This window comes from Leuciscus leuciscus (assembly GCF_965113295.1).
Source record: "Leuciscus leuciscus genome assembly, chromosome: 17".
In the NCBI taxonomy this organism is placed as follows: domain Eukaryota; kingdom Metazoa; phylum Chordata; class Actinopteri; order Cypriniformes; family Leuciscidae; genus Leuciscus; species Leuciscus leuciscus.
Window position 1 is genome coordinate 36,725,878 of NC_138741.1, and position 10,510 is coordinate 36,736,387.

A 10,510-nucleotide genomic window follows, 5' to 3' on the forward strand; every position below is an offset into this window, starting at 1 on the left:
ATACACGCAAAATCGTCAAAATGGCTGTCGTGCCGAGCATTACAGAGTCGATTATGTCATAAATAAGACATTGCTATGCATTTAATAAAAGTCAATGCTTCATATAATTTAAATATATTTTAAGATATGGCCCATATGATCTTTGCCATTACCAGAACTGAGCCACACATGTGCCAGAGTTGGCCAAATGAAGCCTGGAAATGTATGTTTTCTTTTTAATAAAAGATCAGATAAAATAAGAAAAATAACTTTATCGTTGACACGGAATCACCAGGCTCCGCCCTCGTAATCGAGATAATTGTGAAATAAAATGACTATAATTATTAAAATTGTGAATTGAAATAAGATGTTGGGACATTTATGCAGGCATTAAGCAGAAGTCAGGGGGATAGTGTGAAAAATCCCATTACTTTAGATTTGTAACATTACAGATAAGAATTTAACAGTAAAATGTAAGTTATGTCATTATATCATTGCTTAATTTGACATGTGTGTGTCTAATAGTTGTTTTCAATTGTTTTTTCTTTTCAATTCTTTTCAAATAATTATTTCTTATTCTTCTATTATTTTAACCAGTATTATCTTGTTTTCCACTCAAAGTAAGGCTTGTTTTTAGAGAATATTAAAATGATTTCCCCCATTATAATATTATTTTCTCGACCAGCACTGATATTTAAAAAAAACAAAACAAACAATGGATCTAGCAAGCTAATAATTGTCTCATATTTTTCTGTTTGTTTTTCAGAGTCCTTTGAGTCTCTCTATAATGTGGGAAAGATGATTGGATCCGGAGGATTTGGCAAGGTGTACCTGGGAACACGCAGATTTGATGGCAAAAAGGTCAATCTTACTTAATTGTACAAACATTTTGCTCTTGCAAAACACATTTAAAACAATGTACAGATGGTTTAATACTTAGTGCAATGTCAGGCGCTTGAATACTGTTACTGTTATTGAAACTGGGTTTTTGTTTTGCAGGTTGCCATCAAGCGGATGCGCAAGATAGACAACAAACGTTTTCTTAATATTGTAAGTTGGCCAAAATCTGAATGTGTATTGAGTTGTTTAAGTGCAGATTACTGTAGTTAATACACCCGTAGGCAGTGTTGGGAAAGTTCACTTTCTACATGAACTAGTTCAAAGTTCAGTTCACAAATTTAAAAATGAACTAGTTCAGTTCATAGTTCATACTCAAAATTTTACTCTGAGTTCACAGTTCCAAAAATGAACTAGTTCATAGTTCTTTTTTTCCATGTTGCTGCGAGATATAATTTTTCAAAATGATTGCCACAGCCCATATAGAACCACAGACAATTATTTTATCAGTTTTAACACTGAAGCTATGCGTCAGATTTTTCCCATCCTCACCGACCTTGTCATAAAACTTGTTTAAATGATCATACGACGCCTCCTTGCTGATTTTCGTTTTGATTTGTAACGTAAGTGATGAGTCGTTCATGAACGATCCATTCATTGCGTTTGTCACGTGACAAATGAACGAAAGACTCAGAAGGTAAAGTAATTATTTATGTTCCCTGTAAACGATTTTTGACTGCATTATAATGATTTCTTAATTCAGAATATGATCAAGATTGCGTAGGTGGATGTGTTCTGGGAATTTGCCAGTTAATAGTATAACATTTAAAGCCCATTAAATGAATGAAATGACTCGAAAAAAGATTTGTTCATTTTGATGAACGAGATCGAACAAGAGAGTCAGTAGACACTGGTGGCTGGTGTTGCCAGATTGGGTGTTTTTTCCACTACATATTAAAGGGTTAGTTCACCCAAAAATGAAAATTCTGTCAGTAATCACTCACCCTCATGTTGTTCCAACCCCGTAAGACTTTCATTCATCTTCGGAACACAAATTAAGATATTTTTGATGAAATCTGAGAGCTGGCTCACTCATCCATAGGCTTCTATGGGATCGAAACTTGCCAGCCCAGCACTTCCCAGTAGGAAGCATTAGGTGTAAATGTGATCAACAAATAAGCCTAGAGGCACCAAAATAGCTTTTGAACACTTCTAAAAAGATCAAAGAAAAGTACATTTACAATGTAAAATGATATGTTTTCTTCAGATTTTTACCCAGCTAACCTTCCATCTGCTACTTCTCTCTAGCCTGGGAATCCCGAACCTCTCGTTACTGAAGTGGCGCTGCTGATGATGATGAAGCAAGAACCCATAAGCCCCTTCATCATACAGCTATACGAGTGGTTTGAAGATCCTAGAGATTTCACTCTGGTTATGGAGTATCCCAAACCCTTCGAGAACTTGCTGGACCTCATCACTCGTTTTCATCATTTGTCTGAAGCAACAGCACGGGTCATCATGAGACAGGCTGTGCTGGCAGTGCAACACTGCATCCATCGTGGCGTTTTTCATAATGACATTCATGCGCAGAATTTTCTGTTGAAGAAACCCCCGCTACAGCTCAAGCTGATAGACTTTGGATGCGGTCAGCTGTTTAGTAGCGATGGCTACGACAGCAAAATATACATTGGTGAGCATTCTGGGAGTGTGGAAACCTGAATGTAGTGACTTACTAATTATTTGATGCTTTAAAAAAAAAGCTCAACAATGTGCAAATGTCTTTCTTCCAGGAGTTCCGGATTACTGCCCACCTGAAGTCTTGACAGAGCCTCGATTCCACGCCGTCCCAGCAAATGTCTGGTCTCTAGGAGTGTTGCTTTACGAGATGGTGAACGGATGTCCTCCTTTTCGCAATTTTACGGAAATCACACGAGCCAGAGTTACATTTAAGAACCTCAAATTATCCAAAGGTGAGTGAATAATATTGATAACATTGATAAACACACACATAAAGCAAAGGCTATGTACAGAAACAGTTAAAGGTGAAGTATGTAAGATGTTTTATATATAGCTCAACGTATAGCGAGAGTTTGGGGCGAGAGCCGTGGGAAAAGAAATGCAGCTTTAGTGACAGAAGTGAAAGCCAAAATTCACTGCATTTATACCTTCAAAGATTAAACAGCTCATGAACACGTCAAAGTGAACAGAGCATTGTGATGCGCAAAGGCACATTTTCATAAAGACAAGCGCAACACAGCTGAAATTATTACTAATATGTTGGACCTGAAACATGCCTTCACATGAACCAGTAAGAGCTGCGTTTGTGATGTTTGAGTCGGGGAAGACGCGATGCACGGAAGAAGGGGCCTTTGCAAGAAAATATGTAATATATGTAAAAAAAAAATATATTTTTGAAAATATGCTTTATTTTGTCATTTATTCCACTCGCTGCCACTAGTCTCGCAGAAACGACATACTTCACTTTTAAACTAACGATAAGGAACATTTTACAGTATATTAATCATGTTTTAGATGCTGTTTTCAAAAATGCCAGGTCACATGCTCATGACTAACCAGCTCTCTCCTTATTGTACAGAATGCAGGGATCTGATTAGCCAGTGTCTAGCCAGGGATCCGACTAAACGCCCGACGTTAGAGCACATGTTACAACATCAATGGATTAGAAATGGTCTACAGTAGATTGGAGAAGTTCAGGAGATTCACTCCATCAGTTTCAGGTGTGAGGAAGTGTAACAGACAGAGGTAGGATTATTATATGTTGTCTTAAAGCAACACTATGTAACTTTTCAACCTTCATAATATATTTCCAAGATCCTTGTGATGGTACATCGACTTACAATAGGTTGAATGACACGTCTGCCATAGCCTGACAGGGTCTGTATCGCTTTTACTGGCACTATGTAACTTCGGGGTTCGGGTAGTAACCAGAGCACAAAAAGAACTACAAAATTCGACTGCTTTACGGCATACGTCACTTCCCCCACCACTTCGTCAAATTTGGACGTGAGAGGCCAACCAGCGTTTGTTTTCGGCTTTCGTGCGTATGTTTTTGTCATGGAGGCTGTTTACACCTGGCCACTTAATGCGTTTTCTCAGATCGGATAGCTATCCGATCGTGAAAAGTCCAGGTTTAAATGCCCTCCGAAACGCATTTGAGACGGATTTGAATCCGATCCCTCAAACCACTTCTGAGATCTGAGACGCATTCCAGACGAAACTGGACAAGTGTAAATGCATATGGTTGTTGAAACCACATATGTAAATTGTACTCCTCCCAAAAATGCTTAAAAAAAAAAAAGGTGTGAGAGTGTGTTATAAGCTAAATGTTATATCCAGATATGACGACGCGCTGGAACACGCATCACCGCAGATGAGCAACTGCATCAAGCCAACGTGCAAACTATCGCAAATCAAAGTGAAAGTAAGTCGCAGACGCTTAACACACAATCTTCATCATTAAAAGTAAAGAAATGAAATGATCTTACCAGGGCTGTTACTGCTCTCTCTTATTACGGTGACGTGCACTCCATTAAATCTGCATATAGCGCGAGAATTGAAGATCGAATTTAAATCCGTTTCGCAAAAATACATTTATGTGACCAGGTGTAAATGGAATCGTTTTGATAAATCAGATAGCTATGCCTCACGAATTAGTTTGCCAGCTGAACTCAGGTGTTGTGAGGTGTATTTATCACGTAGTCCTGAGGGATATCAGACAACGCCGTTTGATGTTGATTCCTGCGATTATCATGAGAACAGCTTTCAATATCTCACATAATTATCAGGACATAAATAAGCCTAACGTAGAGGTTGTAAATAGTGTAAACGAGCACAATTTGCAAACTATTATGATAAATTGCAATAATCATGTCTAATGACATCATAACGGCCAATGTTATGAAATAATGCGACGTACATTTAACTTAATTGATGTTATCTGGCATTTTGTAATGTTTACATTCCAATAAAAACAACACATTAAATTATACAGTAGGCCTAGACTATAGACTATTTACTTGTGATTTAACTGCAATCATGTAAAAACGTTATAATATATTTACAACAGTGCAAGTATTCCACAGCGACTCTAGGGGTCGCTGTTTGACAAAAACACAATTTCTACTTAATGTGGCTTTAAATTCTGGATTATTTGTAGTGAGATTTTCAAATGTGTGTTCATTGTAATGTTCTTGTTATAGTCAAGTCACCTTCATTTATATAGCGCTTGATACTATACAGATTGTTTTAAAGCGGCTTCACTGTAGTAAACAGGAGAATAACAGAATCAGTGAACCAAGCAGAATTCAATTCTGTTCTAGCTCTAAAAAATCATTCATGAGTGACTTGTTCATATCATCTTTGTATTGGATAGGAAATAACATACTTGCTGAGAGCTCTGAGCTCAAGACTGTGACAATCACGAGGCTGGATGCAAATGCAAGTAAAATGCTTTATTAAGTAAAGGAACAGATGCAGGATACTCCTCTGGCACAAACAAACGATTCGGTGGGCAATCGGGCGGAGGTGTTACCCCTTCTAAGGCAGACAAGACCTTCAATTCGATCTCCCATCTGAGTGTGGAGACAATTAGGGTCTCGGGTAAAATGCACTAAATGAACTGATTAGTGTCAAAAACATTGATTAATTCAAGAAAGAAACAAGTTGCTGAAATCAATCTGTAATGCTATAATAATCTGTTTGGAATATGTGATTGTGTATTGTCAACAATAAGCAGAAACATTCTGCATTTCCATTTTGTTGTGTGGATCATTCATTTCAACATTTATCCTCATTCTCATGTTTAAGAATCTGTTATCTGCTTGACAAATAATGTATGCTACTGCCCACTAACATGCTTTTAAAGCTATTGTTATTCAATGTGTGAAATTTTCCATCCTCAGACCGCTCCAGAACCAGGAGAGCTGCTTTCTCTAAGAGGACGGTGGAGGTTTCGAGACCCAGGTCTGATGACCGTGATCAGGATCCGCACCCGACCCAGACATAGAGCCAGGATCTTCCCGGATCTTTAACATCTCTGTCTTCTGAGTTTTCTGTGTCCACAGGTCAGGCTCACGGGACGAGGGCGAAGCAGAACCCAGATGATGGACGTCCGTCCACTTCATCTGAACACTCTCGCAGAGGTCAGAATAGGCTTTTAATAAAGAAGTAATGGCTTAGTTTCTATTTCTATTTTCAATGGCTGATTTGTCATTGAAAATAAAAAGTTGAACCAACTAAAGTAACGGTAACACTTTATTTTCAACTATTACTACAACTACTACAGATTAGCATTTCTGCCGTGTTTGCCGTGTCGGGATTATTTCACTGTCATAATGACTTGCTGTGGGGTTAATTATATTAACAGATCGTCCCAGAAGAAGCCTGGACTACATTTTTTCCGGTGAGTGAAATTCTAATATAATTTCATTTATTCATTTTATTTCGAAAATTTATTTATTATTTATAATTGCATTTAAAACTTTATTACACTCCAAGATTCAACAGACTGTGATTAGCTGTAGGCTGAAACCATGGACGTAACGTATAAAACGTCTGAAACGTTGTCATATAATGTTACGCCTGCATTTCATAATTTAGCGTAACATTTACTAACACTGACTATATTGGAAGTATTTTTTGACATGTTCTCAAAGATATGTGTAGGAAATTAGCCTGTAATTACTCAATAGACAGTACAACGAAACAAAATGAGGACTAGCTGTGATGTCCGCCACAAATTCTTAAGCTAAAATACATTTATTAACGTTACAACCTTTTGGACACTGTAGTAATTTAAGTTCTATTAATTGACAGTAGTCTGTGAAGGAGGTAACTATCTATTTGTTTATGTAAAGTTTTCCTCTAGGTGATCCAGAACATCTCAGGCTGGACCAGTGGATGCTCAATGTGAAACGACAGAATTGGACTCCTAACAAGTATTCTCGTCTGTACAGTGAACATTTCGAGAGTCATCACTTCACTACTGACTCCAGGGTACAGACACCTCGTTTCATACCTTACAAAGATTCAAGCAACATATTGGTTGAAATTGGCGAAATATTGACCATCATACATTCATTTACATTACATTACTAAATATTTGATTAGGTCACTGTTAAGGTGAAATTAGTGACACACCAGTTAAATTTAGGGTTTTCACCGATGCAAAAATCAAGCAACATGACCACTTTTTGCTAACCTTTACATTTCAGTGCTTTTAGGGCTGCATGATATTGAAGAAAAATGCGATAACTCATTACATAATGTGATATTCTATATGCGATACGATAATGCTTAAAGTGTGTAAAACTAATTTCAATTATCTTTAAAATATATTTAAAATTATATAACCTACTTGCGTTTCACATTCTTTTTTTGACAAGAAAACATCCCTACAACTTCTGAAAGTGAACATCAGTGTTTTACTGTAGCATAAGAAGTGTTATTTTAACATCAGTGTAAACCACTGGGTTTAGAGTTTTAGGTTATCCTACATTAGGTTTATTTAACAACAGAAATGGAATAATCAAATGTTAAAATAAAACACTGCTTAGTTTTCACTGTATGAATTAGATATACACTGATTCTTGTTAAAGCTACAACATTTATTTTTTAGAGTTATTTTCTCTTTGTCTTTTTTTCATGACCCCAGTTATTGCAAGCTGTGGTGGTATGCATATCGCGATATATACATTTGCGATATTTCGATAATTTCGATATATTGTGCAGCCTTACCTTTTATGCAAATACGATAAAATAAAAAAATTCTCTGTGAAATTCATGTTTGAAAAATGATTCTCCAAGCGAGACAGTGGGACACAGAATGATTCCGTTGTGACAGTTATTGCGAACAGTTACATATTCGTTTAATAGCAATAATAATTTTTAAATGTAATCTGTACATTCATACTAGTGTTAGACCGAATAATGAAACAAACGCATACATCTCTGTTATGAATAACAGCCATTTACAGCCAATATGACCAATAATGTTATATTTTGTATGCTTCCTGTCATTTTTATTAGGGAAGGACATGTCTGAAGGACACTGCTGTGCCAACCATTTTCTCTTTCTCCAAGGGCAAAGAACAACAGCCAAAAATAACACGCTTGGTAAGTATTGATGAGGTGGTAAGTGGCATCTCTATGGCCTACAGAAACCATCTCCAGGCATCACTGCAGTTTGCCAAGCTACAGAAAGATGCTTTCAGCGGCTGCTAAAAACCAATGAGGGAAGGGCTCCACAGGGAAGAGGAACAACAGCAGCCATTGTCACTCAGGTTCTTTCTGATTGTTCTGAGAAGAATCTCTTCCCACAGCTGCACACTCACATGTTTGACATGTGTGTTGAAGCTAACCATGTCCATGTTCTGGTGAAGATGGCTTCTGCGTGGTACTGCAAAGTTAGATTAAATCATATAGCAAGACGGACGACAGATAAAATGAAAGAAGGCAAGGTAGTCCACAAAAAACGTTCAAAATTAATCAATTTTTATGGAGATTAAGGGAAAGGTGGTTGGTCGTATGTGTGTGTGTGTGTGTGTGTGTGTGTGTGTGTGGTTGCTGTATAGCATGTTTTTCTATGTGTATGTCAGAATGTGGCTAATTAAAACTTACTTTGTAGTTATCAGACATAGAACATGGAAAATGGTGCTGAGCCTATCTCTCTTTGGACAACATTGTAAATGTTACTTGGAGCCTGCATGAACTAAGTAATGTTCAATGGGTCTCATTCATGAAACACGAGCAGAACTAACTTTTGTGTAAATCGTGTGTAAAGTAGCCTGGAAATCCACACCTAAATCTAAAAGATTAATGGTCTGGTGTCGGTCAATGAAAATCGGCCAGCTCGAGGGGCGGCACCAAGCATGCATTTGAAAATCTCACAGCACGCAATTGGATAACACTACGACCAATCACAACAATAAACCCTATACGCTTAGCTACCAGCGGAGCTAACTGGTAGATTAGACTCTTCCGGTCGGCAAAACAGCAAAAACACCCTTCTTGCAAAGGAACGATTCAAGCGCCGTCTTCTGTTCCTCTTTTGGGAAAAAGCCAAGTCTAACTCGTTCATTGTAGCGGCCAAAGCCGTTTCAAACAACTGCTATTCATCCATAGCCATCTTGCAATGTTTACTGATGACTTCGACGTCACAGCGCTGTCGTCATCTCGCCTCTGGCCCGCCTATATCAGATAACCCGATGTGATTGGTGCAGCTCAGATCGAGGGGCATATTTAATGAGCTCCATTGCTCGACACCAGAGTAACTCACTGAGCAAATTCAGCTTGTGCTCTCGCGAGAACTCTGGTTTACCAGGGTATGTGTAAAGTGGTTCTGGCGTAAATTTTCGGATTCATTAAAGGAGAACCGGATCGGTGCTTGCAACGCGGAGCTGTTACAGTTAATGCCCAGAGCTCCCATTCAGCTAAAACGGCAGTTTTTCAACATGAACAGGGCCCTTACATGACAACAAGATGCGTTTAGCAACTTAGCCATTGTTTAAACTCACCTAAATAGTGTTTTAGACGGCTAGCTGTAGTCTCGCGCTGAAGTCCCGTGGGAACTCAGTAGTAGCCGGAACACGACGCTCCTCCCACCTGCACTATGTGCGCGATTTTTTCCCCCAAACCACTTCAGCGGAAATCCCGCCCTGCAGCTGATTTAATTGGTTTAGGTTACAGTGACGATTGACATGACCAATGAAAACCTTAGAATCAGCTGCAGGGCGGGATTTCCGCTGAAGTGGTTTAAAAAAATAAATAAATCACGCGCACTTTTTCCGGCTACAACGGAGTTCCCACGGGACTTCAGCGCGAGACTACAGCTAGCCGTCTAAAACACTATTTAGGTGAGTTTAAACAATGGCTAAGTTGCTAAACGCATCTTGTTGTCATGTAAGGGCCCTGTTCATGTTGTACAGACATTTTAATTGCATTTTGTGTCTGTTAAGAGGCACAAAGACACTCTTTAGGTTTATGCCCCCATAACTGCCGTTTTAGCTGAATGGGAGCTCTGGGCATTAACTGTAACAGCTCCGCGTTGCAAGCACCGATCCGGTTCGTTTTTTTTTCTATAGACAGTACTCACAAAGGTAAAACGATCAAGATTAACTTAAAAATTCACCGAAGTTCTCCTTTAATGAATCCGAAAATTTACGCCAGAACCACTTTACACATACCCTGGTAAACCAGAGTTCTCGCGAGAGCACAAGCTGAATTTGCTCAGTGAGTTACTCTGGTGTCGAGCAATGGAGCTCATTAAATATGCCCCTCGATCTGAGCTGCACCAATCACATCGGGTTATCTGATATAGGCGGGCCAGAGGCGAGATGACGACAGCGCTGTGACGTCGAAGTCATCAGTAAACATTGCAAGATGGCTATGGATGAATAGCAGTTGTTTGAAACGGCTTTGGCCATTACAATGAACGAGTTAGACTTGGCTTTTTCCCAAAAGAGGAACAGAAGACGGCGCTTGAAATGAAAATGTCGGTCAATGAAAATCGGCCAGCTCGAGGGGCGGCACCAAGCATGCATTTGAAAATCTCACAGCACGCAATTGGATAACACTACGACCAATCACAACAATAAACCCTATACGCTTAGCTACCAGCGGAGCTAACTGGTAGATTAGACTCTTCCGGTCGGCAAAACAGCAAAAACACCCTTCT

The 10,510-nt window shown here is 38.8% G+C and overlaps 1 long non-coding RNA gene across 2 annotated transcripts; it reads left to right on the forward strand.

Moving 5' to 3' along the window:
- Nucleotides 1-3,594: 3,594 nt before the first annotated feature.
- Nucleotides 3,595-10,208, forward strand: LOC309478873. 2 transcript variants are annotated; one of them, XR_014199116.1, is made up of 5 exons: nucleotides 3,595-5,436; nucleotides 5,739-5,978; nucleotides 6,203-6,238; nucleotides 6,693-6,831; nucleotides 7,864-10,208. It is a non-coding gene; the product is annotated as an uncharacterized lncRNA (long non-coding RNA). The 2 variants fall into 2 exon arrangements; XR_014199117.1 differs by lacking the exon at nucleotides 6,203-6,238 and having other exon boundaries at nucleotides 6,704-6,831.
- The last annotated feature ends 302 nt before the right edge of the window (nucleotides 10,209-10,510 follow it).